At 47.0% G+C, this 25737-nt stretch overlaps 2 protein-coding genes across 5 annotated transcripts in view; one reads left to right on the top strand and one right to left on the bottom strand.

The window, feature by feature from the left end:
• Positions 1-2510, bottom strand: part of LOC148508745 (lysine-specific demethylase 4B-like) — a 187639-nt gene extending 185129 nt beyond the window's left edge. The window contains exons 1-2 of the mRNA XM_088444080.1: positions 2406-2510; positions 1216-1352 (exon numbers count right to left, since the gene is read on the bottom strand). The gene's annotated coding sequence lies outside the window, so the exon portion shown is untranslated. The remainder of the gene's footprint in view (positions 1-1215; positions 1353-2405) is intronic.
• Positions 2511-2734: 224 nt separating this feature from the next.
• The window catches only part of MPND (MPN domain containing), a 149738-nt gene continuing 126735 nt past the window's right edge, over positions 2735-25737 (top strand). Inside the window, exon 1 of one of the 4 annotated variants that reach the window (XM_088444085.1) lies at positions 2735-2872. The gene's annotated coding sequence lies outside the window, so the exon portion shown is untranslated. Of the gene's footprint in view, positions 2873-22980; positions 23201-25737 lie in introns of those variants that run through there. The other 3 variants (XM_088444083.1, XM_088444084.1, XM_088444086.1) reach the window with 3 other exon arrangements.

The following is a 25737-nucleotide window of genomic DNA, read 5'->3' on the forward strand; positions in this document are numbered from 1 at the left end:
GAGACTGCTGTGAGGAGCTATTTTATTTTCATAATAGCAACCTAACATATGCATCAGTTGTGTAACAGGTCAAATAATCACTGTTTGGGGCTACACGCACATCTGAAAATGCAGGAGTGATACTTGACAATGTTCAAGGTAAATGTGCAGATTTAAGGTCTGATTGTTGAAGTGTATACACAGCACCCTGGGCTAATTATTGTTTAAAAACCTGTTGGATCTGCCTATCTGATCTGGCCTGCCGTATGACATTTGTCAGTACCAATCAGCATTTTTTGTACACATTTCTTAGTGCATAAATGATCTATCCGACAAAGTTCAATTAAAAATGTCACCTTTGATGATCTTTAGGACAAATAGTTCAGATAGGAACAGATAATTCAGTAGGGTGTACACTAGAAATAGGATGTTATCAAGATTGTTATAACTCTCAGCAAATAATGGACTGTGAGTAATGTGCACAGGTGTCCTCATACAACTAGTGTCTATATGCCCTAGAGGACTAGCATACCATATTTTATTTTAAATACCCGCATTTCAGACAGAGCGAAACTCACAAAGTACTCGAGATGCTGAGCTGCACTTTACTACACAGGAATTCATTTTAACTACTTAACTGACAATTTTTTCCGGCAAAACCGGTCAGAAATTGCCGAGTCAGCAGTAGAGTCCGGGTAGTCATAGGAGATCCGTTGTGCACATGTGTAAAACAGATTTCCTCTTCAAAATAACAGAGAGGCAATACGGTCGCACCGTGTCAGCTGAAGCACAGATGGCTGCTTTTGCATCCCATGCGTCCACGTCAGTTAAGTGGTTAAACATGTACAAAGCCGCATATGAAGCACAATGGAACTTGGCATGAGAAAAACATGCGCACGCTCGCATCGAAGCCCTTCTTACACAGATCAGAACTCAGTCGCACACAGTTATGCAAATGATGCACATCAAATTGATCAGTGCAAGCTAGCAATGCAGTTTGGGGACTTGACCGGTCGTTTTATTTTTGTGAATAAGATGCACATTTTGAGTGAGGAAGACGCTTCACACAGCCAAGTCACCCAGGACCTGGCGCCAAGAGGGGCTATTTGGAGCGACTTGAGCAACAGTATGGAGGACACATCTGTACTGTACCTAGCTTTACTATTTTCACAAATAGCACTTCCAAAAATGAAAAATAATGATACAAAATTCAACTGTAATTTGTGCTGTATTTACCTTGGCAGTGAAGAATTAAATACTGGTTTTCACAACTTTGCTGTAAGTTGGGCTCTCATACAGATAGACTTTTCTTTTCAGAGCCTGTTAATTCAGATACACTCCTTACATGTCCCACCATTCACTAGAACTGCATTCTAAAAATAAAAACAAATAGAACCTATAAGAATCAAGATTTATTTTGCCACACTCCTGGACATGTAGTAAGAAAAAACTCCTATGGAATTTTTAATGCATCCATCTGGACATATCGTTATATCTAAGGTCATCTGCACAGTGCTATTTACTCCATGGACTGCCTGGAACCTTCAGGTTTTATAATGTTCATTTCACCTTTTTGACAGCTGAAAAGCAAACAAACAGAGAGGTCTCAATATGGTGAGACAATGCTAAATTAAAACAAGGTGTCATTTGAAATACCTTTTTGTTGACCCGATGTCATACTGAAAAGGGAATATGATTAACATTGTAATCTGAGCAATAGTGCAGAAATTAGGAGCACATGTATCAAAGCTTGATGTGAGATAAAATTGTGAGTTATATCACCAACCAATCAGCTTCTAACTTACATTTTGCAGCTGTGTTTAAGAAATGATAGTTTACACAGCTGCAAAATGTAAGTTAGAAGCCGATTGGTTGTTGAATATATATATATATATATATATATATATATATATATCTCACATCAAGCTTTGATACATATGCCCCATAGGATGGTATAGTAGTGGCCTGGCGACAATATACAACACTGTGCTATATGTCCTTTTTTCAACACACACACATATATATATATAAATAAATGAATGAACTGGCACTGCATTATTACATGGTTGTTTTTCACATTTACATTTATTCACCTCCCTCTACCACATTAACTAACACTCATTAATATAAATACAGCGATAAGGACACAGCAGTCATATACCATGCATGAAAATGTACTGCAAATATAACAAGTCCAATAGCTTACAATTGGCCATGGCATCGGATTTTTTACATATCGGGATAAAGATCTTTCCGGAACCTAATGCATTGTATGTTCAATGGCCCTTTAACACTGTCAGCTGAGAGTCTGAGCAGAGGGTTCGGCTCTGGCCTAGACAATGTTATATGTATGTAATAGAAACACAGTTGCAATTGAGATCAGAAAGGTTTCTGCGCTTTCTCTGCAATTGTACCCAGGCGCGTACCCGCACAGGGGCCTCAGGAAAGGGCCACATCGCCAGCCAGACCAGGGAGAGGAGAGCTCCATGGAGGACGGGCGCTGTAATGTACTAACACCCCCACCACACACAGCGCCGTGTGTCAGTAATTACCTGAGGGTTTCTTATTGTTTCCCTCTCCGAGGATGTTGCTCGCCGACTAAATCCGGTACCCCGATCTCCGGTTCCACTTCCGCCGCCCGATCTGCCTCCGAACCCAGGTAGGCCTCAGCTGTGCTCAGCCCGGCCCTCCTGATGTGCGGATTGGTTGATCCACAAGCGATGGCCGCTAAACGCTACGATCCCATTGGCTACAGCATGGAATGCCACCGGCCCGCTCCCTCCCCTCCTGTCCGTAATCACCGCTGAAGGGAGCGAGATATTCCGGTCCTTGGGCCAACACCGGCGCCGCTGTGTCTCCAGTACCTATCCCCCACGTACGGAGGATGCGCACGGTAATCGGACGTTGCTTAATGCCGGGGATGGCATATATGTAACATGTTAGCGCAGTGTACGTTGCTCCTGCAGTGCATGCCCTGTGCCTGTGTGTATGAAGGACAGCTGCTGCATACGTGACTGGGGGCGATGGGGCTCACACACGCCCACACCGGGGAGTTACGAGCAGTAAATATGAGGAAGTGCAGAGTGAGACAATGGGTTTGTTATAAATCACAAAGCAGCGGCTATAAGTGTCTGTACTCCTCATGCATGCTGTATAATAACAACTGGGTAGCACAATATTTATGTTCTGCAATAAACACGCCCCCTGTTTTCTTTTTATTAGACGGCGGCCATGTTTTTTTTGTATACTAGCCTCATCTTTCTTTTATCTATTTATTAACAGTTTCTTATATAGCGCAGCATATTCCGTTGCACTTTACAATTGTAAACATTAATAGAACAAAACTGGGTAATAGACAGATATATAGGTAGGAAGGCCCTGCTCGCAAGCTTACAATCTATTAACAGCATTTTAAAATTATATACCGAGAAACGTCACGGATATACCCTGCAGCTAATTCATCGTGCCGTGTGGGCAATAGCTATTCCATTTTTTCATGTAATAATAATGTTATTTCTATAGCACTTTTCTCCTAATAGGACTCAAAGTGCTGTACATTTGCCTTTACAGCACAAAATACAAAACAAGCTTAACAAGGAACATTAGTGAACTGATTGGGTGAACAGGAAAGTCTTGAGTCTATTTTTGAAAGACTCTAGAGTGGAGGCTTCTCGAAATGTGTGGGGAAACGAGTTCCATATATTTGGAGATACAAAACTGAAAGCTCGACTCCCAAATGAATTCCCGGAGACTCTAGGTACTGTTAATAGTCCTTCGTCAACGAATCGCAGTAATCGAGTGGCATAGTAAGGGATCAGAAGCTGCTTCAAGTACCTTGGGCCCTGGTCATGTAGGGCTTTGTAAGTCAGTAAGACAATCTTGAAAACGATTCGCCATCAGACAGGCAGCCAGTGAGGGAATAGAGAGTGTGTGTTATGTGGCTGAAATGAGGCTGGTTGGTTAATAGCCTGGCAGCTGCATTTTATACCATCTGCAAGCGGTGCAATTCTTTTGCTGGAAGGCCAAGGTAGAGGACTTTGCAGTAGTCTAGGCGTGATAATATAAATACATGTATGACTGTATGCAGATCTTCTGAGGGAATTAAGGCCCTGATTCAGAGCCGGACGCTCTGACAGAGCGCTTGTTCTGAATCAGGGTGTCCTTTTTAATTTTTTAATGGAGCGGCCTCCTGGCCGCTCGCATTGCCACCCACAGCTACTGCGAGCGGCCAGGAAGATGGTCGCGATGGTCAAGACCATGGCGACCATCGGGCTTGCGACGAGACCCTTGTGGTAGGGTCTCGTGGCCGCAAGCCCCAGAGAGCTTTCGGCTCAAACAGAGCCGGAAGCTCTCCCACTGACATCACTTGTGATGTCAGTGGGGCTGCCCCCAAACAGTAGGCGTTCTCATGGGAACGCCTCCGTCTGGGCAGTCACCCCCACAGGCCGCCCACCAAAGGGGGCGTGCTGTCACTCAACATCGACAGCACGCCTCCTTTGGTGCGAGACCCGGAGCGACTGATTGCCCGTCGCTATCCGGGTCTCGCGCATGCGCACGACGGCGCTCTGGGCCACCATCGACCCAGTTGCGAGCGCTCAGCGCTTGCGACCGGGTCTGAATCAGGCTCTAAGTGCTTGATTCTGACTACCGCTATCTAGGACAAACACCAAGATACTGCACATGTTCAGTGTTTTGTAGTTCTGGACCCTCAAGCTTAAGTCCTTTTGGTTGGCTATGCTGCTGGCTTGTCTTTTCATCAGGACCTCTGTTTTACCAGTGATCAGTCCCAGCCAGCTGGTACTCATCCACTCCTGGAGCTCAGCTAGACAGCCATTTAGGGTTGGTATCGGGTTCTCAGTACCTGGAGCAAAGGACAGGTACAGTTGTGTATCATCTGTATAGCAGTGGTAGACCAGGCTTTGACATCTGATTATTTCACCTACCGTGTTTCCCCGATAATAAGACCTACCCCGAAAATAAGCCCTACCCTTACTTTTGAAAAATGGTCCAAAATAAGCCCTTCCCCGAAAATAAGCCCTAACAAAATCCCCATTTTGTCCGGTCCCTGCTCTACACTAAAATGCCCCCAGCTCCGCCCCCCACATGAAATGTATGCCGCTGTTAAAGATTTAACAGCGGCATCCGATCACAGCTGCAGCGTCTCGCTCTCACAGTGAGCGCGCGGCAGCTGGCGTGCGTGGCAGCGTCATTTACAGCAGCGTCGCGGAGGAGAGTAGAGAAGATTGGGTCCACTTCTTCTGCAGGAAATGGAGGTGCAAGAAATCCAGGCCAGAATTCGGTGATGATGTTGTTGAAGAAGATGACATGACCATTTTTGAATAAAGGTAGATTTTTTTTGTTCACACTTACCTGTTTATTGAAATTGCTGTCAATGTTAATTAAAATAAGCCCTATGGAGTATTTTTGACCCCCCAAAAAAATAAGACAGTGTTTTATTATCGGGGAAACACGGTAGTGGTAGCATATATACTGCAACTAGCATGGGAGATAGTATAGAACCCTGTGGGACACCGCATGGAAGTGGCACTGGTGATGAAGAGTTTACTCCAGAAGAAACTCTCTGTGACCTGCCAGTGAGAAATAATTTAAACCAGCTAAGGACTGCCATCCAGTCCACAGAAATTTTTCAGGTGCTCAATTACAACCCCATGGTCCACACATTATTAAATGCTGCAGAGAGATTCAGAAGGATTAAGGTTGAACAGTCACCTCTGTCTCTTGCCATCAGATCATTAAGCACACATACCAGGGCTGTTTCAGTGCTATGTCTTCTGAATCCTGACTGGAATGGATATCATGGGTTCACAGGCGGGCTTCTAGCTGAGTTGCCACCACTTTTAACTCTGGCAAGTTTAATGCAGTTGGCTCATTGTATTGCAGTTTATGTATTAATAATTGCAGAACTGCCACGTTCATTAAGGTTCCATATTGCGCGTATATATCCCCTCTATGTACCAAGAGAAACTTGCAGGGACAGCAATTGTGGTAACCGTTGTCCCTGCGAGTTATAGTTTTTGTCGCCGGCCGGAGAGAGATTTGAAGATCTCTCCCCAGCTCGTTGTGCTGGGTGCTCACTCTCAGGGGTCGGGTACAGGACGCTGACGCTCAGAATCCCTATATTGGCATCCCAACTGGGTTACAGTGCTGACACCTACCGGTAAGTAGACTAACCCTGCCCCCCCCATGCAGCCGAAACCTAACCCCTCCCCCCCCAGCCTAAATCTAACCGCCCCTCTTCCTCGCAACCTAACCCTCCCCCTAATGCCTAACCCCAAAACGTACCGTCAGGATGTCAGTGGTCATGATGCTGGTTCCAGGATTCTCACTGATGTTGGGATTCTAGCATCCCAAACACCGGGATCACAACTACATCCCACTGGCAGATATATCGCCCATTCCATTGAACAGGCGATATATATGTAGTGCATCACTGGTCAGACGATATGTTTGTGAACGATATCATTCACAGACATATCGCACCTGCCATGCAGCACAGCTGATGCTGAAATACAGTATCTTTCAAATATATTGGCACGTCTGCATGTGTGTATGGGCAACCCGCTGACCACCACTTGCTGCAGGGATCCGCCGATGACTTACATCTCAACTGGGTGGGCAATTTAAATGCCCATCCAGTTGTGATGTCACCGCAGACACTATGACCAAATGATTGGTAAGTATAAATGCACTTACCAATTGCTAGGTAGGTCGGCAGCCAATATGTCGGCCGGGTGTGTACCAACCTTAAGCCTCCATATGCTCAAAGCTGCTAACGCCAACGGAAGATGATGTAAACTACTGAGGCCAAACTGGAATATAGAGCTGTGCAGGGGTGCCGGAGGGGGGGGGGGGAGCGGGTACTAATTGCCTGTGCTTGTTTCAGGGTCTGCCGCTGCCCCCCCCTTCCCTCTTACCTATCAGCAGCCTCATCAGTCCACCACACGCTGCTGTGTGCTGGGCTGTAGTAGGGCTAGGGAGGCTGCTGCCTCTGGACAGCGTCAGTCTCCTCTGCCCATGCAGAGGTGGGAGGGCGAATACACTGATCGCGCCCCCCTGGATTTGTCCCTGGCTGAGAGGCTCACAGTGTCACCCTGTTCGGCTCTGCAGTACTGCAAATACTTTTCTACAGCAGAGTCCATAGGGATCCACAGAATACCTTGGGGTATAGGCGATGATGGGAGTCATCGGGTACCACACAGTTAAATCTGTCCTCCCAGTATGCACCGGGCCCCTCTCCTATAACCCGCCCCCAGGCCAAGGCACCTCCGTTTCCTAGGTGTTCCAGCCCCCAAAGATCTTTTTTCTTCTGGGCGGACAGCACGGACAGTCCATCAGGCGTCCGTGCTGCCGCTCCATCACCCTGCCGGCACAGAGACGCTGGTCAGCGGGCTTCCGGGGTCTTAGCTAGCAGGAACCCCGGAGGATCCCTGGACTGTGGCCGGACGCGACGGGGAAGTCAGGTAAGCAGCAGGCGCCCGTGGTGGAGGCCCGCTGATACACAGTCCATTCTCCCCAGGGTTGGGGGCTCCCTGGGGATGGCCGCACGTGGAGCCAGGCACTGAGTCCTGCGCTTCCACTAGACCACCAGGGGCGTCGGGGCTGGAGTTTTGCGGAAATGCTCCAGCGTCCCAGGGGTTAATTGCAGGCCAGGGGAGGATGCCTTCCCTGTCTAACAGCCGGCTCCTACCCCGCTGCACACAGCGCCTTTCCACTGCGGTCTGGCCATTAGTGCAGGTAGATTTCTTCTGCATTGTGTGTGACTTATGCTAGCGCTGTCTGACTGTACTTTCCTTTCACTACTGTTAGCCATTTTTCTTTCCCTATTGTTCTTCTATCCAGCCCTCATGGTACCAGTGCTGTCAGGGTGGGAAAGTACCTCACAGTTGCCATTGTTTTCTGTGTGGTGGTCACATACAGCGTCCACACTCTCCTTACTATGTCTGGGAGTGAGGAGTCTGTGCAAAATGTCCCTATCCTGCTTTCCTGCTCCAAATGTAAGGCAGGAATAGGGGAAAGGGATGTGGCTACTGGGGGCTTATATACATGTTATGCCCTCTCAGGTCCACCTGCTGTCGCTAACTCTGCTCAGGAACCTCCCTGGGCTTGTTTTGCTCAGGCCATTGCAGGACGTTTGGCGGCTTTCCCTGCGTTTCCCCAGTTGTGGTTCACGTAGCAGGCAGTGGTCCCATCTCCCATACAGGGGTTCCCTGGCAAATGATGGGGGCACAGCGCCTCCCTCAGCAGACAGCACCCCCCCAGGTTTCTCCGGAGCCTAATTGGGTAAACTCTCTGTCTACAACGGTACTAAACCTGACAGAGATTTTACAGGGGGAATCACCGCTTCGGCCTGCCAAGAGACCGCTACTTTCATCTCAATCTACCTATTATGATGATGATGACATGACGTCGGACGACAGTGAGCTTCATAACTTGTCTGACTCTGAACCCCCTCCCCATCGAGGTGCAGAGTCTAAGTCAAAAATATACGTCCCCAGCCTAATACGGGCGGTACATGGGGCCATGGTCATTGAGGATGAGGAACCTCCAGCAACTAAGTCCAAAAATGCCTTTTTTAAGGACGTTAAGGGTACCGCTGCCATTTTTCTCTGATCAACTAGTGGATAATTTGGAAGAGGCTTGGAAATTTCCAGGGAAGCGTTTCCAGCCTCAAAGACGTCTGGCTTCTGCTTATCCCTTTGCAGAGGATTATTTCTCTAAATGGGAGACTCCTCCTCAAGTGGATTCCCATGTGACACGCCTGGCTAAGAGTGCGACTTTGCCCATGCAGTCCATGTTCTCTTTGAAAGATGTTACAGACAGGAAAGTGGAAGTATGCTTAAAGTCCATTTATTCCCTTTCAGGAGGGGCTTCCAGGCCGGCTATGGCCATCTGCTGGGTGGCCAGAGCCATGGAACGTTGGGCAGATTCTCTGGAGGCGTTGTTTCCCTTGGATGCTACCAGTGAGCTGGTAGGCAATCTCAGGGATTCACCTACTTATATTAATGAGGCTGCTTTAGACATTAACCTCTTAACATCCAGGATTTCAGCTGCGGCTATTTCAGTGCGTCGCTCTCTATGGTTCTCTAAAAAAGGGCTGGAGTGTTAACCTTACAATGGGCAAGTTTTGTGTGGTCCGGATTTGGATAAAATTGTGGACACTTTGGCAGCTGCCAAAACTGCTTGTCTCCCCTCGGCCCCAGCTCCCACAGGGTCTGGTACCTCGTCTTTTCTAACCTATCGCCCTCAGGGAAAACCTAAGGAACAGTCCTTCCCTAGGCCGTCAGGCACCAAAAAGGCTATCAAGCCCAAGAAACAATCTTGGAGTACAAGATGTCCGGCTGCCAAGTCTGATGATATGCCCTCAGCCTGACAGGATGGGCCTCCCCTTGGAGGATCCCAGGGTGGGAGGTCGACTCCTCCAGTTCGCCCAGTGCTGGTGTCAGACCACCACGGACACTTGGGTAAGGGAAGTGGTCTCTCACGGGTACGTCCTCTCTTTCCGCTGGAGGCCTCCCTATCAGTTTTTCAGCACAGGACTCCAGTCAAACCATAGTGCCTATTCCGTTACCTCAGAGGGGAACGGGTTATTATTCCAAACTTTTTCTGGTTCAAAAACCAAACGGTTCATATAGGCCTATCCTCAACCTCAAGTCCCTGAACAAATTCCTCAGGGTGCCTCGGTTCAAGATGGAAACCCTACGGTCAGTTATACTGGCTATGGAACCTGGAGATTTTATGGTATCTCTGAATATTCAGGGTGCATACCTACATATTCCGATTGCTTCGGGTCACCAGCGTTTTCTGAAGTTTGCTGTACTACAACAACATTTCCAGTTTCAGGCCCTGCCGTTTGGTCTCTACTGCACCTCGGTGTTTACAAAAATTATGGCGGTTATGGCAGCCCATCTGCGGCTGAAGGGGGTCCGCCTGTTACCCTACCTGGACGACCTTCTGCTGCTAGCGGTGTCTCCAGAGTTACTTCAACACCATCTTCATCTTACAATCTCTGCGCTGCAGACTCACGGCTGGCTGATCAACTGGAAGAAGTCCTCTCTGACTCCTTCCCAGAGGATGCTCCATCTCGGGGTACTACTGGATTCTCAATAGCAAAGGATCTAGATCTCCATTTTGCAGACGCGGGTACGCAAGTGCCTACACAGTTGCCGAGTGTCTATTCACTCAGCAATGCAGTTAACGGGCTCCATGGTATCGACGTTCGACATGATGGAATATTCCCAGTTTCATTCCCGGCCTCTGCAGAAATTAATCCTCTCCAGTTGGGACGGATCTCCACGTCGGATAAAGACACAAATAATGGTGCTCTCTCTGGAGGTGCGTCTGTCTCTGACTTGGTGGCTTCAGATGGGTCACCTCACCAAGAGGCGCCCCTTTTGGACTCCACACTGGCTCCTCCCGACGACTGAAGCCTGTCTCCGGGGTTGGGGCGCAGTGACAGGTCCACACTTCTTTCAGGGAAGGTGGACAGTGGAGGAGTCTGCCCTATCGATAAACATATTGGAACTTCGGGCAGTCTTCAGGGCCTTGCAACAGACCAGACTAATTCTGCAAGAAAAGCCTGTGCACGTTCAGTGAGACAACGACACGATGATGGCTTACATCAACCGTCAAGGAGGCACTCTAAGTCAGGCAGCAACGACAGAGGTGTCACGTATTCTGACTTGGGCGGAAGACAATCTCTCAGCCATATCGGCAGTGTTCATACCAGGAGTACTCAATTGGGAAGCGGACTTCCTCAGCCATCACGACGTGCATCCAGGGGAATGGTCTCTTCACCAAGAAGTGTTTCAGCTCCTAGTGGACAAGTGGGGCCTTCCAGAGGTAGCCTCCCTGCCCAATCACAAGCTGCCAGTGTACAGGACCAGATCAAGAGAAGCCGCGGCACTCCTAGTAGACACTCTGTCAGTCAAGAGGACCTTCCAGTTTGCGTATCTGTTTTCTTAATTCTCCCTTCTTCCTCGAGTGCTTCAGAAGTTCAAACAAGAAGGAGGCACGATCCTGCTGGTGGCTCCAGCGTGGCCCAGATGACACTGGTACTCAGATCTTCAGAGTCTCTCCATCGACACTCCGTTGCTTTTGCCTCATCGACCGGACCTGTTGTCTCCAGGTCCTTGCCTGGGTTGTCTGTCTTTGACGGCGTGGCTCTTGAGAAACCCCTCCTAAGGTCTAAGGGGTTTTCCGGCTCTGTGGTTAACACTATGCTCAGAGCACGAAGGCTAGCCTCTGCCAGGATTTACCACAGAGTGTGCATACTTACTTTGATTGGTGTCATCCTAGAGGTTACGACCCCCAAGTGTTTCAGATATCCAGAGTTTTGGCTTTCCCGCAGGCGGGGTTGGATCTTGGTCTCCGCCTGGCCTCACTGAAGGTGCATGTCTCTGCTCTGTCAATGTGGTTACAGCGAAGGATTGCTCCTCTCCCTGATATCTGCACTTTTATGCAAGGTGTCCGCATTCAGCCTCCCTTTGTTCCACAGGTGGCTCCTTGGGATTTGGCTGTGGTCTTGAGGGCTCTCTAAGGTCCTTAATTTGAACCCCTGGGCTCAGTGGATTTCAAATGGCTTACAGCTAAGACTGTTTGTTTTTCTTCTGGCTAATGCTTCTGCCAGAAGGATGTCAGACTTGGGGGCTCTCTCTTGTCGCCCTCCGTTTTTGATTTTTCACCAGGACAGGGCAGTGCTTCGGACTCGTCCTGGGTTCCTTCCTAAGGTGGTGTCTAGTTTCCACATTAATGAGAAAATTATAGTACCGGCCTTTAACTCTCTAGACCTCTTGGTAGGTGAGACCTCATTGGATGTGGTACGTGCCCTCAGGATTTATGTGGACCGTACCAGCTCCCTGCACAAGTCAGACTCCTTATTTGTGCGCTATGGATTCCACAAGAAGGGATGGCCAGCCAATAAACAAACTTTGGCTAGGTGGATCTGCATGACGATCTCTGAGGCTTACACTCATGAGGGCCTTCAAGTACCGCCTTCTGTTACTGCTCATTCTACTCGGTCTGTGGGTCCTTTGTGGGCAGTTTGCAGTGGCGCCTCGGCTGTTCAGCTTTGTAAGGCGACCACGTGGTCTTCTGTCCATACCTTTTGTGAGGTATTATGCTTTTGATACCTTTGCCTCTCAGGATGCTTCCTTTGGGCGGCGGATTCTCCTTTCTGCACAGGAGTGCCCCCACCCTTAAAGAGACTGCTTTGGGACATCCCTGTGGAGCCTATGGACCCTGAAGTAGAAAATTAGAGATATGGTAAGAACTTACCTTTGTTATCTCTCTTTCTACGAAGTCCATAGGGTCCACGGGACTTCCACCCTGCCTTCAGATGGGCTTCGCTCCGGTCACTGGTTTTCCATCTCCTTTTCTGTGAGAATGTGATTCTTGTGTGTTCCAGACTTTTTTCTCTCTCTTTTTCTCCTCCTCCGGCCTATGGCTAATTACATAACTGAGGTGCCTTGGCCTGAGGGTATAGGAGAGAGGCCCGGTGCATCCTGGGAGGACAGATTTAACTGTGTGGTGCCTGATGACTCCCATCATCGCCTATCCCAAGGTATCCTGTGGACACTATGGACTTCATAGAAAGATAACAAAGGTAAGTTCTTACCATATCTCTTCTGCTTTCTATTTTTTTTTCAAAAGGAGGTAGGGCCAAACCTCATACCCCCGAAAAAAGTTTCTCCTTATCTGACTCTCCTTGATCCTTTTTTTTTCTTTCATTTGTTTATTTCTATTCCTCATTTTTTCTCTCACGCTACCGTGTCTATATGCCCACCTCTCTCTGTTCCCCTTCTCTGTCATGCTGCTTCCCTACTGTCACTCTCCTTCCCGTCTCCCCTCAGTCTTCATCTCTTATTTTCATTCTCTGTTAGTCTCTGCACCTCCTTCTTCATGGGACTGTCTTAAATTAGTTGCCGTGGCGGTCACACTCACACTGTCATCGGGCAGGTGCACATTGGCATCTAATGTGCTCAGCGTGCATCGGTCTATCTGGTAACCCGTGCCTGTGTGGACTTTTTCTCCGTAGCAGAGCCGTAACTAGACATTTTGGTGCCCTGTGCCAGAAAGAGAATTGGCGCCTCCCCCACCCTAAATTCATTAAATAAGGAAATAAGGCGCGCAGAAACTCCTGATCACAATGCTAGGAACAGCACAACAATATAACTTTAGTCCGACAGACACTAAAAGCTTTATTTACGAAGCAGCGGCTTTTGTAGGGTGAAAATTTAAAACGCCACGCACAGTCAGTGTAAAGCCTGGCGTACTTTACATGGGGATGTAGTCGGGAACCCGACGGTCTAAATGCCGACCGGCGTCTTCCAGACTGCTTTATTCCGATTAGGGACGAATGACAGGCGTCTAAATGTAGATGCCTGTAATTTATCCGACGTCGATCGAGCGGATGCCAGGTGCCGCAGCGGACTGCCGCTGGGGGGAGGGTTAGGTTTAGGGCTCCCGGGGGGGACTAACCTTCCCTCCCCCTAGCCTAACCCTAACCTCCCGGGGGGTTAGGCACGCCCCCCCGGGAGGTTAGGGTTAGGCTAGGGGGAGGGAAGGTTAGGGTTAGGCACCCCCCCTGGGGGACTTAGGTTTAGGCAGCTGGGAAGGGGGGGTTAGGTTTAGGCACTTAGAGGGGGGGTTAGGGTTAGGCACCCCTAAGGAGGGTTAGGGGGTTAGGTTAGTAAATACTTACCTTTAGGACGATCGGGATTTCCTCCGTTGTCGGGCATCCGCTGTCAGGAATTGAACCGCCGGCCGCATACATATCACACCCTTTACATGACTTGACGTGCTGTTTTTCACTTGCTGCAGAATTAAAGCCCTAAATCTGCAGCTTCAATGTAAGGTTAGCAAAAGACCAGAAAATAAAGAATAGGCTATATTTACCGTAGTGTACTACCAACTTGCAAATGCCATAGCTACAGTAGTATGTTTTACTCATGCACTTAATTAAATCTCTGGGTACCCTAAAATTGACATGCAGTTAAAAGACCAATGGCCGGTAAGTCGTCTGTCAAAATGCCAGCGTCTAAATCCCGACTCGGGACTAAAGACAGGCTATATGCCGACGTCTGTCTAGATCCCGGTACCAGAATCTCGACAGACTGCTTCCCGAACGAAGGTAAGCCGGTCAATATTAGCTCGTAGCCGTGGGAGGGGGGGTTAGGTTTAAGCACCCCTGGGGGAACTTAGGGTTAGGCACCCCCGGGGATGGTTAGAGTGCAGGGAAGGGGGTTAGGGTTGGACACCACCGGGGTTAGGGTTAGGCACCACCAAGGATGGGTTAGGGGGGTGTGGGAGAAGGGTAGGGTTGCATACTTACGTGCCCCTGTCGGGATCTCTAATGTTCAGCCTCCGGGACTTCATAACCATTCCTTACAATTATATACACCTCTGTGTGAGAGGTGTGATCTGGGCAATTCCACGGCCATAGGAAGTGTGTAGATTTTGAAGTGGACGTGGACGGAAGCTGGGCGGTTATCTAGAGTGTGGAAAGAATTAGCAGGGCACAGCGCAAGCGTAACATGCATCGTAGAGGGCGCCCGGTCTGCAATGTAGATTGCAGCGGCGAGTTCCAGCCGTGGGTTGGTGATGGTGCTGCCCACAGAGCCCTGAACTCTGCGTCGCACACCCCTATTTACGTCACTGCTCATTAAGTGTGCTGCTGGGGATAATACATGTGTATGGGTGGGGAGTGTGTCTTAGTGGTGGTTGGACAGAGTGAAATATTCTTGTTTTTAAAAGCTTAGTGCCACTAAGAAAAAAGATAGATATAGAGATATGTATAGTGAGTAATGATAAACAGCTCCTGCTAGTGCAAAATACAGTAAATTAAGTGCAAAACACTTAAAAAAAACCCTTATCTTAAAAAATTTTGAATCTTCGGACTTCTCATGAGTCCATATATCAGGTAAGGATATGAAGTACAAAAGCAGAGAATTAAAACGCATTTTATCTTAGAATATTTTGTCTCACTAAGTAAGCTTGTATGATGTTACTTATACATTGGTCTCTAACAGTACCCTATGTCCCACAAGTATAATACCCACTGACACAGTATTTATATATAAAAACAAGCAAAATTTATTAGACAGGTAGACAAAAGTATTAGAAAGTAATCATAAAAATTCCCACACTCATCTGATGTACATTAAACGCGTACAAGAAGAAAACAAATAGCGCTTATCCGTCCAATCATTGGAATTGTGACGGCAGCGCTGGCCCAATGCGTTTTGTCTACATCTGTTTTCTTCAAGGGGATAATCATCACTGACAAGGATCAGGTATGTATAGGGGATTTGTGAGATAAACTGGAAACGGGCATGTCATCACTTCTGGTGACATCATTAGCCAATGCGCGATCAAAAAATGGACAATAAACCACTATTAAAACATACACTGTACACTTTAAAGTATCAGGAAGAAGGTGCCAGGGGTATAGATTGCTGCTCTTTACATCCCATCCTGTATAGCCTTTACTGAGTCGCTATAAGGTGCGATATCACTGGTGGAACGCAGTATGAACCGCATATTCTACTTCCGGTTCCTGGTAATATAGATATGCGACTAAAGGGGACATAATATTTATTTTTATACTTTTGGGGCTGGTGCATACCGCACATTATATTTATTTTCATACTGATGGGGACGCAAGTTCTATTTATTATGACAAAGAAAGGGACACACATTATGTTTAAAAACTAAAGGAACCACATATGATTACTGTTCTACTAAAGGGAGTACATAATTTTAGTAGACTTAAAGGAGCACAGATTATCATAAAACTATACAGTTTCCTTTGTGGGATGGCCACACCCCTCTAGTTGATTACCACACCTACCAAATGGCTGGTCATGCACCTGCAGGCCCCAACCATTGTAATTCCCTGGTAGGCCCTTCATGCCCAAGTCCGACACTGCTTATGGTTAGAGAACCCCCACTTTCTATGCTATATTGAAAGTCCATAAGAATGAGACAAATCCTGTTTGTTACCACATTACGCTCGTATACGAGGGACACTTTGGATGTTTTGACAAAATTTCAGTATATAACATTGGGACATGCTTGTGGCAGGGGCGTTTCTATAATGGGTGCAGGGTGTGTGGTGAACACGGGTCCTGCACCCATATAGTCTTATAATTACCTGTCCGTAGTGCTGCTCGGCCCACTTTCCCGGTGAATCGCGCATGCGCCGTACTGCTGTCCCCGGGAATATGCATGCGCAGTAGATTCTATTATTAAGCCAGAATCTACTACACCGCCGGAGAGAGGAGGGGGCCTGCACTGAGTCTGCACACGGGCCTCCTCTCTTAAAACGCCCCAGGCTTGTGGCTAGGTCTGGTGTTATGGAAAGCATATACACAATATAGATAGTATTAATTGAGTATGGAAACTAACGAAAAGTTCCAAATCTTTCTATTCAGGGAGCTACGATTTGTGCTCAATAATAATAATTTAATATCTAATTACAGATTCATAGGTGGATGCAGTAACAGCTGCATCTGCATCTTTTTACGCAGCTTCTCGTCTTTATGCTAATGCCGCAGCCGATGGTCGTCTACTGATATGAGAACACGTACTTTTGGAGATTGCACCAGCCCTATGGAGGCACAGAATCTCTGTCTGGTGTCAGTGCAACTGCGTCTTTAGATGCAGTTGCTGACCACGACACGCCCGCATCTGACTAGCCACCACCATCCAGAAACACTTCTCAAAATTGTATGGATCTGCATGCAATTTCAATATTCATCTCAGAGCGGTAAATATCAGGATGCATGCGCAGAATGAAAACAGTGGCCGCTTGCATTTGATGCATTCCCTGCATCCACTTCTAAATCAGGCACTATACCTCCAGATAAAGAGCACTGCAATGGGGACCATTTGTGTCCAACATGCGCTATTTAAGCAAGTGGGAATGGTAGCATATGTTTAAGCAGGAAAATTAGAGGTACACCCTGCATGTACCAATGTACCTGAGATACTTTAATGATATCTTAATAGAATGGGAGGTAAGAAAATAAGCTCCATTTAAGAATAAGTCATAACCCAGTTTGAAGCACAATGTGCATCCAAATATGGCTGTCATGCATGTACATTAGTCAGCATCCCATTGCCAGCAGCATTAGACTTGAGGCAACTCAGCAGAGGATGCCGCAGAGGAGGGGGACACCCTGGACCTCGCTAGACAGGTAAGTTATGTTAAATACTGGCAGCATATTTATTTTTTTTGTATAATATAATTTTATTGAAATATAACAAGGAGGTGTCAAATTGAATTGTTACAAAATACCAAAAAGAAGAGGTTGTACAATAATAGTAAAACACCCTGCAGAAGTAAAGAGCACAATAAAGTGGCTCTTATAAGAAACCGTAAGATATAAGGAAGCTAGCAGGAAGAGGAAGGAGAGAGGGGGTAAAGGATAGTGGGGAGGAGGAATTTTAGCAGGAGACCCCTTTTGAAACACGATAGGTACCTCGAAGGGAATCGGATTTATTGCCGGCGGACTAAATACCGATGCTGGAAGCCCGAACCGTCAGGATCCCGACTAGGGCTTGTATGTACCCTAACCATTCCTTAGGGGTGCCTAACTTTAATCTCCCCCAGGTGATGCCTAACCCCTCTTTCCCGCTCCCTAAACCTAACCCACGGGGGTGCCTAACCCTAACCTCCCAGTAGTAACCTGCCCCCCCATTCCCCTAACCTAATCCTCCCCGTGGTTAACAGTCTCCGCTTAACTTCATTTGGGATTTCGGCGTCTGGCTAAAGGTGGTCATCGGTATTTAGACGCCTATCTTTAGTACAGAGTCTGGATTCCGACGTCTGGCATTCCGGACGCTGGTAAATAAACTGCATCCCCCTCGAAGAGTGATGAAGCTGAAACTCCCCATACCCCGGGGCTTGGGTTGATAGAGGCTTTTGGTCCTGGTAAGACGGCGAACAGAAACATTTTATGAAGCTTTATATTCTAGCCAAGGGAACCAGGTCCACTAACATCTGAAAGTTGATTAGATAAGGAAAGCAGGATACTTCCATCAACATAAAATAATCTAGTCTCTTGAACCAGTCTTTGTGTAGGGGTGTGGGGGAATTCCAGAATATGGGGACAACCGAACTAGCCGCACTGCTTAAATGATGGCGAACTGATTTTTTGTATGTGGCCACTGACGTCGAGGTGTGAGCCAGTAATCAAAAGGCTGGGTAAGTAGGTACAATGGTGCCTAAAATTTGTTCAGAGACTCTGAAAATGTACAACCAAGAAGGTGAAATCAAAGGGCAATCCACCATACATGGAGCAGTAATCCTAAAGAGCTGGAAGTGGTGGCCTATACCATCTCATTAAAATGTTGTGTATTGTGTTTCCTCAACTGTGACACAGATGGTACTGGAATGAGCTTTAAGAAAACAAATTTGACAATCAGCATCCATAAGAGACAAACCTAGGTCCCTCTCCTATGCCTTAACATATGATGGGAGAGTGTTAAAGAGGTTATACATCTTGTTATAAGATGAAGAAATGGTATGTGAAGGTGGCTGAGGGTCACCACAGCGTTTCTCAAAGAGGGTAAGATCTCTCCTAGCAAAGTTCATCCTGTCAGACGTCGGAAGTGTCTGAGTTGCAGATACCTCCAAAAGGCAGTATAAGGTGTAGCCCACTTATGAACATCTTGAGAATTGACGGAGCCCAGATGGGGTCACCAGCTGACCGATGCAGAAGATGTCGGAATTATCCCATAGTATTTTTATGTCTTACATTCAGTGGCAGGTTTTATCTAGGGGCTGCAGCCCCCCCCCCAGTAAAATCCACCAGCTGCAGGGACTGCGTAGTAGTAGTGGTAGTGACTTCTCATTGGAAGCACTACCTGCTGATCACAGTCAGACAGGCAGTCCCAGAGGGAGGTATTTTGTCCCCCTGGGGCTGCTAGTCCGGACTGCAATAGCAGAGAGAGTGCTTCTCATGGGAAGCCAGTCCCCTGCTATCACGGCAGCCCTATCTGGCTCATAAGGGCTGCAGCTTATGTAGAACCTAAAAGCCAGCTGCAAAAAATTGTGAAAATAGCTCCAGGAGCAGTTGTCTGTGCGGAAAGTGAAATTAAAGGGGATGTCACAATAGGACCAAGGACAGTAATTCACCCCAAAGTTTGCATTTATGCTGAAGCAGGCCCGATCATTATCGGTGAAGGCAAGTTGATAGAGGAGCAGTCATTTATAAGAAACAGTTACACCTTGAAAAAGATCCAGGAAGGATCCAAACTGCGTTGGTGCTGGGAGTTGAGGACTAAATCAGGACATTCACAGAGATTCCATCAATGGTACATCTGGCAGGCCCGCTGAGAGCCACGGTGGGCCCAGGTAATAGGGGGCGTGACCTAATCGCGGAAGGCGTGGCCACGCCCCCTTCCCGGGAAAAAATTATTAAGATTTCCGGCGCTGGGGAGGGGGGCGCTCTGTGCCCCCTCAGCCCTGCTCAAAGCCAGGGGGGGCGCGATCAGTGTGATCGCTCCCCCCCACAGGCATATGAGACTGCTGTGACTGCTGCTCAGCAGCCACAGCAGTCTCCACTGCAGCTCAGCACACGCTGTGTACTGGGCTGCTGTGAGGGAGGAGGAGCGGCGCCGGGCCCCTCATGATGCCCGGGCCCCGGTAATCTGTTCCCGCTCCCCCCCCCTCTCGGCGCCCCTGCATATTGGAGGCATGCTGGACTTCTAGATACAAGTTTTAAAGTCCGGACCTCTTTCACTTGTTTTTTTGGAAATCTTTTTCTGCTTATATGACTGTTTCATCTCTCCATCACATTGTTATTTGGACTCTGGACTCTGGACCTCATTCAGAGCCGGACGCTATTTGCGCTCGCTCGTTCAGAAAAAGGGGCTGGCTATTTAAATTGAGTGCTCGCTCTTTGCGGTCTGTTGACGCCTCTATGTCTGAGCGAGCGTCTGAAACATGCGCTCACTATTTTGTAAAGACGCCCCTTGGCCGCTCGCATTATACGTCATCTCCGCTATTTATTAGATTAATCGAGTACATCGAAAGGCGTATGAACTGCTCGCAATTCTTGTGGTAGGATTTTCCTACCGCAAGCATGCGAGCAGTTCAGGCTAAAAGACAACCAAGTGACGTGGTCGATGACGTTGCTTTGTTAATTATGCACACCCTTAAAACGTTTGGCACGCCTGCGTTCGGATCTCCACTCCCCGTTTTCACGCACCCTCCCCTGTTACCACCCACAAACGCCTCATTCTGTCACTCAAATTACCAGTCCCTCGCTATTTTGCGAACACACGATTTCCGACCGCACTGACTGGTTGGCGCATGCGCATTACGACCCATACGCATGCGCAGATGTGCGAACATCGCTCGGAGCGAGCGAGCGGCCTCTTACGAGTGGCTCTGAATCAGGCCCTCTGTTCATTACATTTTTATTAAGAACTTGGTTTTATCATTGGTACTTTTTAACATTATTTTTGTTTGGGATAAAATAAATTTTTTATAACATCGTTTTGAGATTCATAGCGCATGCCATTGAGTCAAAAAGAAACCTTTATATATTGATCCCTACCATGATTTATGTGAGTTGGGGTACGTTTTAACATTACTTCAAACAATACGTGGTGGAGTAAAGATACCTTTATAAGTATTTCACACACTCCATTCAAGTGAGTTTCTGAAACGCTATATTCCATCGTTCAGTGGTGGCGAGGATCTGTACAAACTTTTGGGAAAACTACCTCACTGCTCCATTTTCTACCCACCGAATAGGGGAAATTAGTTACCCGAATTTACTACATTACTACACATAGAAACATAGAATTTGACGGCAGATAAGAACCACTTGGCCCATCTAGGCCACCCCATTTTGTCCATTTAGTCTGCCCCAATGATACACATTGGTCCTTGTTGTTTTTTCTCTTTTTCATGTAGTGATAGTCATTGAAACATTTGATCAAGCATTTTGAATTATCACATGTGAGGTTCCATGGTATAAGTATAATTTTGCCTATATGAGATCGATCTTTCCTATATAATTATTGTGACACCTTGTCTGACTGTATATAGAATATTATATCGCCTTTTATCCTTTTTTACTCCATATTCACATATACCACTATTTCTTCACCTGTTTTTTGGACAGGTCCCTGTAAAAAGGATTGGGCTGATATCCATGTAATCAATTCTTTGTGCACCAGAATCACTATTCTCATATATTTCTATATATTTTTCTGTGCTAAAATCTAGCCTGTCTGCTAGCAGCTCTGGTAAAGCCCCTCCCCCTTTAGGCCCTACCCCTCATAGATGCCAGCGTTAAGCCCAGTCTTCCGGTGATAGCTGTCAATCACCTAGATGGCAGGGCGAAGAGGACTGCATTGAGGCCAGCCTATGATGATGTGCAGACCCTCTGGCCAGACAGGTAAGGAGCTGCCATTGCTTACATATGAAACTGATTAAATATGCTGGCGGTATTTGGTATCGTTGTTGAATGGTGCCCTATGTTTGTAGAATTTCTATGCAAACAATGAAAACTTTTTTAATCTGAGATTGATATCAGAACTTGGTGAAGAATAAATTAACTTCCTAGAAATTCAAAAAGATGTCGCCCTCTCAACAGATGTATACAGAAAAAAGCACTGCCAAAAACATTGTATATTTCAGTAGCTCTCACTTTCCCCTCACCATACAAGCAGTAGCAAAAGATTAAAGTGTCCCTGACAACAATATTAAAGTTGGGAATTCAATTCATCCCTGGGGATGCGGGGAGAAATCCGACCAAAGTGCCGGTCGCGCAGCTGTTTTTCTGCTTACCGCGGTGCTAACAACCGCGCGCCCGGCACTTTGGTCAGAGAATGCGGGTTAACGCGCCTTAACACCCTTGTTAAGGTGCGATAACCGGCATTCTCCGACAACACAGCGCACTGAATTGAATAGCTCCCGGCGCTATTCAATTTGCGTTGCATGGCCACAAAGAGCACATGCCAAGGGGGAGACCCGAAAAGATTAATAATTAAGAGCAAGGGGCCTATTTGTCGAGCTTTTTGTGATAAAATTATGTAGAAACTGCAGTTTCTGCATAATTTTATGGTTTGTTGCTATGTACTAAGGGTCATATGTATTAAAGCTTGATGTGAGATAAAATTGTGAAATATAGATCACCAACCACTCAGCTCCACACTATAATTTCTCAAACACAGCCTGCAAAATGTAAGTTAGAAGTTGCTTTGTTGGTGATATATATCTCACAATTTTATCTCACATCAAGCTTTGATACATATGCCCCATAGTAATAGCACAATACAGGAGATTTCATAGAAATCTCTATCAGAATAATAATTAGCACTGCAATAGGGAAACCTTTTTTTCTGTTCTGCGCATGCTCAGTCATGTGTTTAATTAACACTGCAAATAGTCTCCTTCCCTGCAGTGTGGTGAGTGGCAAGTATATGTCCAGCTCCAGCCTCCTAACAGTGACTAAACTGATTAAAATATGTACTCACGATGTCGCCGACATATCGGGAGGTCTGTACACACATTGGCGATCTGGTGCCACATCGACCGATATGCCACCCCGCATAGCGCGGAGTGCGCACTACACGATGTAGTGCATACACACCACATTTTTTACCATTTGTCGTTCCGATGTGTCGGAATTGGCAAAAATCACTAAAGATATCATGTAGTGTGTAGGAACCATCACATTAATGCAAAATATACAAAATCAAATTCATGATGCCAATAATTGGTTTTTAATGGTTTATATTTTTGAAAAACAATGAGAAAATGGGTGCAGAGAACAACATAGTGGGTGACAGGTAATGATGTATATAACATCAGCTTCAGCTATCAGGTAACATGTAATACCATCATTCGCCATATTTGGAAGAGATAGTGACACCCATCGGCCAATAAGCGGATGTGATGGTCTCTTATCCCACCGCCCCCTGCTCCACTCTCGATTGTTATCTCGTTTGTTTCCTCTGTGTTATCGCCGCCTTTGTGCTGGGATCGCGGGTAACGGCAGCAGTGAGCCTTGAGAGTTCCCCGCAGACTGACAGCGCCCTGAGCTGAGAGAGCAGGAGACTGTTCTCAGGTAATTCCTGCTCCTTGGCGATCTAGGGACCGTTACCGGGACGGAGGCTGTCACAGGTACGGGAACGGGAGCTTTGTACGGCAGTCAGCACGACCAGAGGAGGAGTCATAAAGGTCTGATAATACTGCCTATTCTCACGTCATTTATCTGCTAGTGATTTTACACGTAGCTTCTATTTACAGTGTTAACTTGTCTTTGCCACTAAGTCAGTTTTTTTTTTTTTTTATATGAATTGTATTTTGTTATGTATATGACGCTGCTCATTTGCCTTCTGTCATTTTTATACACATTAGGGCCTGTGGTACTTTCTCGTTACATCTTTTATCCATCAGTAGACTGAATGCAGCAGTCACTCTATTGGTTTTCTTTCTTGGTTATGCTCTTTGGCACATGAATCTGCCTATCTTCCGTTGTGGCTCTTTACTTTTGATGGCTCTTTCTAAAAGTGCAACACAATGCAGCTTTCTAACTGTAATTCATTTAATGGAGACATGGGCTCGATTCAATTGACTGTAAATTAAATACCGCCGGGAGGGAGCTCCCGGAGCTATTCAATTCTGCGCGCAGTTAGGTCGGGGAATGCCCATTCTCCCACCCCTCGCGCCTTAAACAGGGTGTTTAGTCGCGAGAATGGGCATTCTCCGACTAAACTGCCCGACCCGATGCTGTTTTCCCGGCGCTAAGGGCAGAATATCGTGATGGATAATTCCATTTTAAATGAAAATATGCTCGCTAGATACTAAACTATGCTTTTTGGAGTTTGGTACATATGAGTCAGACCATAGTCCTCGTTGATAATAATAGGGACTGCGATCTGCAGTGCTAATGAGGAGGCATTAGGCTATTAGTACATAGCAATAATTCATACAATTATGCATAAACTGCTGTTTCTACATAATTTCATTAAAAAAAGTTGACAAATTGGCCACTTAGGGGTCTATGTACTATAATAATAATGGCACTGCTGCGATTATTAGATATCCATCTCGCCGGAAATATTACAATTTTTAATGAAAATATCCTCACTATGTATCAAGGGGAACTCGCAGGGACAGTGGTTGCGGTAACTGTTGTTCTGGTTGCGGTAACTGTTGTTCCTGTGAGTTATATCCCTGACATTTCCGGGGGAAACTGATACTGCGCATGCACAAAGAGTCAGTTTCCGGGGCCTGCCAGGGGCTGCAGGGGAGAGATCGAATGATCTCTCTCCTGCACATGGAGCCCCCATAGGCTTACAGTAGTTTACGCTGAAGATAGTGTAAACAACTGGGGCTAAACTCCGAAAAGCTTTCCCAGTGAAGCCGTTTTTGGAGCTTGATACCCATAGACAGCTAAGGAACAGTGGAATACGAAGGCTGCCATTCGTGCCGGAAATATTTGCCATCTTACATAGTTAAAAAAAACTTAAATTTAAGAAAATCATGCAGAAGCTTTTGTTTCCACATGTTTAACTAGTGCATAAATGCATAAAACTGTTCATACACTTTTCCCCCCTAGATTGTTTGCGCTTACAGGTAGGACGCGCTTTCCTTGTGCTTTCCTGTCAACACAGGCCTAATTATCTGTGCACCCATATTAAATACCTGGCTGGTCTGTACACCCACCTTTAGTGTCTCTGGCCTTGTTCATTGTGCCCTTCCTTTTGGGCACAGACTTGTTTCATTATGGTATGATCCCTGTTCTGTACCTCTCCCTCCTCTCCTAGGAGCCACATTTTTTATTTGATTGTAGGTGCTGAAGTACGTACCCCACCATATACTGAAAAATGCCATTCACAGGTAAGGATAGAGGAAACACAAATACTATATTACACCAACAGAGCTGGCTCTTGTGCCTTCTCCTAACTTTGCCTGGAATCGGTATGGAATCCCGGCTGCCGCATGGCCGGCAGTTCGATTCCCAGCAGCGGCAGCCCGACAGATCAGCAGAGTCCGCCAGCGGAAGCCCGACAGCGCTGGAAATCCTGATCGTCCCTAAGGTAAGTATAAACTAACCTAACCCTCCTTATGGGTGCCTAACCCTAACCTCCCCCCCAAGTGCCTAACCCTAATCCCCCCTCTAAGTGCCTAACCCCCCCTTCCCCGCTGCCTAAACTTAAGTCCCCCGAGGGGGTGCCTAACCCTAACCTCCCCCACTGGGGTGCCTAACCCTAACCCTCCCTTCCCCTAGCCTAACCCTCCCGGGGGGGTGCCTAACTCTGTCCCCTCCGGGTGCCCTAAACCTAACCCCCCCCCCCCACGGCTGTCCGCTTGCGGCGCCTGGCATCCCTTCGATTGGGATACCGGGCGCCGGAATCCCGGCGTCGGGTATATGACAGGCGTCTAGATATAGACGCCGGTCATTTATCCCACGCCGGGATAAAGCAGCCGGGAAGTCGGCTATCGGTATTAATGCAGCCGGTTTCCCGACTGCATACCCTTTGCCTTCTGTACTGTGCAACTCATTACTATTTATGAACTGTGTAATCTGTAGTTGTCTCCCTTTACACTACTGTGTGTAAAGGTGCCCATACACAGTATGATTTGCATACGATGCAGTCACCTATGAACTCTCTCCGGCAGCTGAGGGGAATGATGATGTACAGCAAAAGCTGCACAATGTTCACCCAATCTATTGTGCACAATCTAATGCTTTGCATAATCATTAGATC

This window comes from Taudactylus pleione, unplaced genomic scaffold (genome assembly GCF_031769625.1).
Source record: "Taudactylus pleione unplaced genomic scaffold, aTauple2 ptg000347l, whole genome shotgun sequence".
NCBI lineage: Eukaryota > Metazoa > Chordata > Amphibia > Anura > Myobatrachidae > Taudactylus > Taudactylus pleione.